The sequence below is a fragment of the Balaenoptera acutorostrata genome, chromosome 16 (genome assembly GCF_949987535.1).
Source record: "Balaenoptera acutorostrata chromosome 16, mBalAcu1.1, whole genome shotgun sequence".
NCBI classification, from domain to species: Eukaryota; Metazoa; Chordata; class Mammalia; order Artiodactyla; family Balaenopteridae; genus Balaenoptera; species Balaenoptera acutorostrata.
This window is the reverse complement of record NC_080079.1, coordinates 21,233,193-21,239,192: the sequence shown is the minus strand read 5'-3', so window position 1 is coordinate 21,239,192 and position 6,000 is coordinate 21,233,193. Positions and strand designations below refer to the sequence as shown.

At 32.4% G+C, this 6,000-nt stretch overlaps 1 long non-coding RNA gene across 1 annotated transcript in view; it reads right to left on the bottom strand.

Moving 5' to 3' along the window:
* Nucleotides 1-2,778: 2,778 nt before the first annotated feature.
* The window catches only part of LOC103001079 (uncharacterized), a 133,365-nt gene continuing 130,143 nt past the window's right edge, over nucleotides 2,779-6,000 (bottom strand). The window contains exon 3 of the long non-coding RNA XR_003622516.2: nucleotides 2,779-2,828. This is a non-coding gene — a long non-coding RNA (uncharacterized LOC103001079). The remainder of the gene's footprint in view (nucleotides 2,829-6,000) is intronic.

Genomic DNA, 6,000 nt, shown 5'->3' with positions numbered 1-6,000 from the left:
GAGCCAGAAGACACAAACTTCCAGTTATAAAATAAATGTCACAGGGATGTAATATACAGCATGGTGACTATAGTTAATAATACCTTATTGCATATTTGCAAGTTGCTAAGAGAGTAGGTCTTAAAAGTTCTCATCATAAGAAAAACAAATTTGAAAAAAAAAAAAAAAAGAAAAACAAATTTGTAACTATGTAAGTTGATAGATGTCAACTAGACTTATTGTGGTGATCATTTTGCAATGTATACAAATATTTAATCATTATGTTGTATACCTGAAACAAATACAGTGCTATATATCAGTTATACCTCATTTAAAAAATCAAGATCTGAAATTATATTTAATAACATAAAACATGCATGAAGTGTTAAGTGAGAAACCAATTTACAAAAGAGTGGAAACTGTGGAACATCAAATTTATAACATTAACTCCAGGAAAAATACACATGCATAAGCATTAAAAACAAAAAAAGCAATGGACGGGTCTACAGAAAAAAATGATTACTGAGTATTTTTCTTCAGTTACATATATATGTATATCACATATATTTTCTTCACTTTTTTTTATCTTCCATATTTTTACAATAAATTATTGATTCCACTTATGTTCAGAAAAGTCAGTAAGAATATATTCCAAATCCTGTTTTCTGAAGTGGATATAATTATTGGTTTCCTAAATCTATTCTGAACTAAAGTACAGCATAGTCAGGTGCTTCATATCAGTATCCAGATTCAAGAGATAGTTTTCTAACACACACTCACCCAAGTTACCCATCTTGGTCATTTTTTGTAGCCACAGATCCTCACATTAAAATGGCTGCTCCCTCAAAGATTTCCTTCCATGCAACAGTGACATCATGCTGAAATACTGAGATGAGAGATTTCTAAAACATGTAATTTATGTACTAAGGTCAGTGGATGTTTAAATAGGTCTTCAACACCCTGGAAGATCTCTAGCCTATGTGCTCAGTGCAATCCAAATTTCTTTCTTGTGATCTCATCTTTATCTACTAAGTAAACATGCACTCACTACCCCAGACTTTACCCAAAAGTGAAGCTAGCTTGACTTCAGGTTGCAGCACTCCTAATTATGGTTTGTCATATTTCTTATGGCTTTTATCCTTATAATATCAATATCAGGGGCAGGAGATTCCTTAGAGAGGCAGAGTGGGGATGCATGCAAGTCAATAAGAGTTGGTTCCTTAGATACACTTGGTTGGACTCCCACTGGGCTCTTGTGGCCCTAAGAATGCAATTATTCTGCAGTGTTATTATTGTGTCTATTTCCCCATAAAAGTTTAACGAGCTATATAATTTTCCTAGATACAAGACAATTATGTTATTAACTAACCATGAGATATGTCCCTTGCCAGTACAATAAATTTTATTTCTGACTGAAAACTTCTATTTAATCATTTGTTTGAGGAAGAGCAGAGTTCCAAATCACTCTCCCTAAATTCATTCCACATCTCTGTACCAGTTTTTCCATCTCCTTCTACTGTACAAAACAGCAGAACAACTAAGAGCATGATGAAATATGAATCCCTGGGCAGCCATTCCCCAAACAGCCTCCTTAAGTAAGTTCCATTCCTTCCCACCGTTAAGTATCACACCTACTTCTAGGCTATTAGCTGAACTTTGAGAAGAGTTATGGCTTGACATATCTTGAAGAATTTTAAGTTTAGTAAAAACTGAAAATGACCAGCTTGATGAGAAATCTGGACACCTTTCCCTATGGCAGTTTATTCTAGGGCCAAGGTACTTTTAGGGAAAAGATGAGCTAGCAGAAATAATGGTATCAATAGGTGAAGATTTATAAGATTTTTTGAGTCAAAGTGAAATATTAAATCAGTTAAATAAATTATCCTGTCACAAAACTGACATATCTATTCATACACATGTCATGGCAAACCTGAGACCATTAGAAGTAGAAGGAAATAAATACTGACTTGCTCTAAGAGGAAAATGTCTTAAACTCAGAAATTTCAAAAAATGGAAATATATCACCCCGTCTTTAGAAACCTTCTGTCGAAGGCAGGAAATTTATCCCTCAAGAAGGATGTAGGAAAGACTTTTACCTAGGATGGGTCATTGAATTTCATGAGTTCTATGGCCTATCCCCAACTCTAAAACTAAGAATTTTCCTGTAAAAACTTCCAATGATTCCTTTCATAAAAACAAAGTATTATGGAGCAAAATGAAAAAAAAAAAAGAAATAAAAAAGAATCCATACAAGATCAATCTTTTCTATTCCTACAGATTTGGGTGTTGGAAATGGTCCTCTAAAGAAGTGAAACATCTTTAACTTGCATCTACATCAGGAATTCTGTATCCAAGATATTCTCTGGTAGTGGAATAACGCATAGAAGATTAGGAGTCAGAAGACTGACTGACACTATAATAAATCACTTTACTTCTCTGAACTTCAGTTTCCTCAGCATGGTTCTCAGAATAATAGTACCTGGCTGGCTTTCTACCCAACATTATAGTCAAACACTTTAAAACCCATGAAATCATATAAAAAGGCAAGAAAATGTAATTACATGACTTTTTTGAAAATGAAGTTAAAAGAACGCTTGATTTACGACTACTACTAAATTAATTTCCAAACGCCCCCCATTCCTCCATGAAGCAAAAAGATCAATTTATATCTCAAATAATTGGCATGCAATTTATAAAATCACAATATGCTTGACTGATAATCTACTGTACCTGCAGTTGATATAAAACATATTTTTTTTTACACAATGAATACTCAATAAAAAAAATCCACTTTTATTACCTTCTTTGATGTTTTGTTGGCTCGTACCCTGAAATTTCCCTTACGACATCTGCAAAAATAATAAACCAATTATGAAGCCATCTGGAAGAGAGTGAAGAGAAAATACTATTTTTTAAACCTCTCCTTTGAATAACTGTAATACAGGGCATGTCAGAACTAAACCATTAACAAAACCATTATTATTAAGGAAAGAAGGAAAGAGATTTGCATAAAGAAAATCATAACTGCTTATTATCAGACACAGTGGGGTCACATATTGAACCACGGCTGAAATAGACCGAACATCCGTTCCCATATATATTTGAGACACAAGCTGGGGCCATTCAAGCCTGTAGAACACCACCCTCTTCAATTAAAATATGGATTTTTAATCATAGATCCATGCCACAGAACCACAGATTTATTCGAGAAAGTTAAGAAAATGTTAGTCTTGAGGCTTCAACCAAATTATCCACCTAGTTTGGGAAAACAAAAATCATTCCTCAAAGATGGTGAAAAAAGTTTCTTTTCTCTCCTCTCAACATTCTCCCTCAAAGTCTGTGTAATCAAATTTAGAAATACTATAAACATTAGAAAGTAATCAATAATCACTGTTAAGCAAAATAAAATGAGCAAACACCAAAAGATCTACTTATTTTCTCTGGGTTTAGTGTGAAAAATCTCAGGACAAAAAGTTTTCTGTTTTCAGAACTCTAATGAAAAACTGATGAACTCATAAAAGTGCTAACAAAAGATCAAGATGAAAAAAAAAATTAATTACATGGGACTGAGTGAACTGATGAGGATGAGTATAATTTTTGTGACTTTCTGTCTGAATTAAAAAAAAAAAAATCCCACAAGGACTCAGAGGCAAAGAATATACAAATCAATTTTCACTGCAAAGTAAAGGAGCTGTTACAGTGGAGGATTACTGGACTGAATGTCAATATTATGACATAGTATGAGTGTGTTTCATGTTTGGTGATTGCAATCATTGTTGCTTTTGTTGTGGTCATCCATGTACAATGCTTGGTGTCAGTCTATTTATCTCTTGTAAAAATAAAATACAGTGTGTCTGTGTGGAAAAAAAAAAAAAAGTTTTCTGCTTTTTGCTTTTTGTAAACCTGGTTTCACCACTGAATGACTTTATCCTAGTATAATTTACTTAAATTTTCTCAGTTTCACTCTTTTAAAAATAGAGAAAATCATATATCCCTTGCTGTTCTCAAATGACACCACTGGAATCTAAAATCTATGGGAAGAATTCTTATCAGTTTAACTAGTCCTATTTAGTGTTCCAAAGCTGTCATCTAGTAATATTATTCCTGAAAAAAAAATTTCCCTAAGGAATGATTAAATTAAAAAGAATGAATAAAACAGCAAGGCATAATCCATGAAAGAAAAAAATTGATAAATTGGACTTCATTAAAATATAAAACTTGTGCTCTACAGAAAGCATTGTTGAGAGAATGAAAAGACAAGGCATGGACTCGGAGAAGCTATTTTCAAAATACATATCTGATAATTTTTCTGCGTTTATTGAGATGATCGTATGCTTCTTGTCCTTCATTCTTTAATGTGGTATATCACATTTGATTTGTGTTCCAACTAGGCATCCTGGGAATAAATCACATTTCACCATGGTGTGTAATCCTTTTTAATATACTATTGAATTCAGTTTGTTAGGGTTTGGGGGTATTGTTTGTTTTTTAGGATTTTTACATGTATATTCATCAGGAATACTGGTCTATCCTTTTCTTTTCTTGTAGTGTCCTTATCTGACTTTGGTATGAGGGCAATGCTGGCCTTGTCTTTAAATGTTTGTTAGGATTCAACAGTGAAGTCATCAGGTCCTGAACTTTTATTTTGGGGGATGATTTGACTACTTACTCAATATACTTTCTCATTATTTATATGTTTATATTTTCTTTTTCTTTGTCACTGTTGGTAGGTTTTATTTTTCTGAGAATGTATTTCTTCTAGGTTGTCCAATTTGTTGGCATTATATGTTCATAATAGTCTCATATGATCTTTATATTTCTGTGGTATCAGTTGTAATGTCTCCTTTTTCACTTATAATTTTGAGTCCTGTTAGTCTAGCTAAAAATTTAATTTTGTTTATATTTAATAAAAAGAACTTAGTTTCATTGATCTGTTTTGTTTTTCAGTCTCAATTTCATTTATTTCTGCTCTGATCTTTATTATTTCCTTCCTTATTCTAACTTTAGGTTTAGTTTGTTCTTCTTTTTCTAATTTCTTGATGTGTGAAGTCAGGTTGTTTGAGATTTTTTTCCCTTAATGTAGGCATTTTATTGCTGTAAACTTCCCAACTGGAACTGCTTTTGCTGCACACCTTAAGTTTTGGTGTGGTTAATTTCCATTTTCATTTGTCTCAAGTTATTTTTTTGATTACCTTTTTGGTTTCTTCTTTGACCCACTGGTTGTTTAGAAGTGTGTTTCTAAACTTCCACATATTTATGAATTTTCTATTTTTCCTCCTATTATTGATTCTACTTTCACACTATTTTGGTCAGAAAATACACTTGAAATGATATCAATCTTCTTAAATTTGGTAGGACTTATTTTGTGACCCAATATATGATCCATCGTGGAGAATGTTCCATGGGTGTTGGAAATGAAGATGTACTCTGCCGTTGGATAGGATGTTCGATATATGTCTGTTAAGTTTATTTGATCTATAGTTTCATTCACTTCCACTGTTTCCTTATTCATTTTCTGTCTAGATCATCTATTCAATATTGAAAGTGGGGTACTGCAATCCCCTACTATTATTGTATTGTTGACCAATTCTCCCTTCATTTGTGTTAATACATGCTTTACATATTTATGTGTTTCAATGTTGGGTGCATATACATTTATAATTGTTATATCCTCTCAGTGAGTTGACTTATCATTAGATAGTGAACTTCTTGGTCTCTTTTGACAATTTTTGACTTAAAGCTTATTTTGTCTGATTTAAGTATAGCCACTACTGCTCACTTTTGGTTACCATATGCATGAAATAATTTTTTTCATCCCTTTACTTTCAGCTTGTGTGTGTCCTTAAATCTAAAGTGACTGTCACAGAGATAGAACATAGATGGGTCTTGTTTTTTTTTAATCTATTCAGCCAACCTATGTCTTTTGATTTGAGAATTAATCATTTGCATTTAATTATTATTGTCATCATATTATTTTCTGACTGTTTTGTAGTTCCTTTCTTCCTCTTTTGCAGTCTTTTG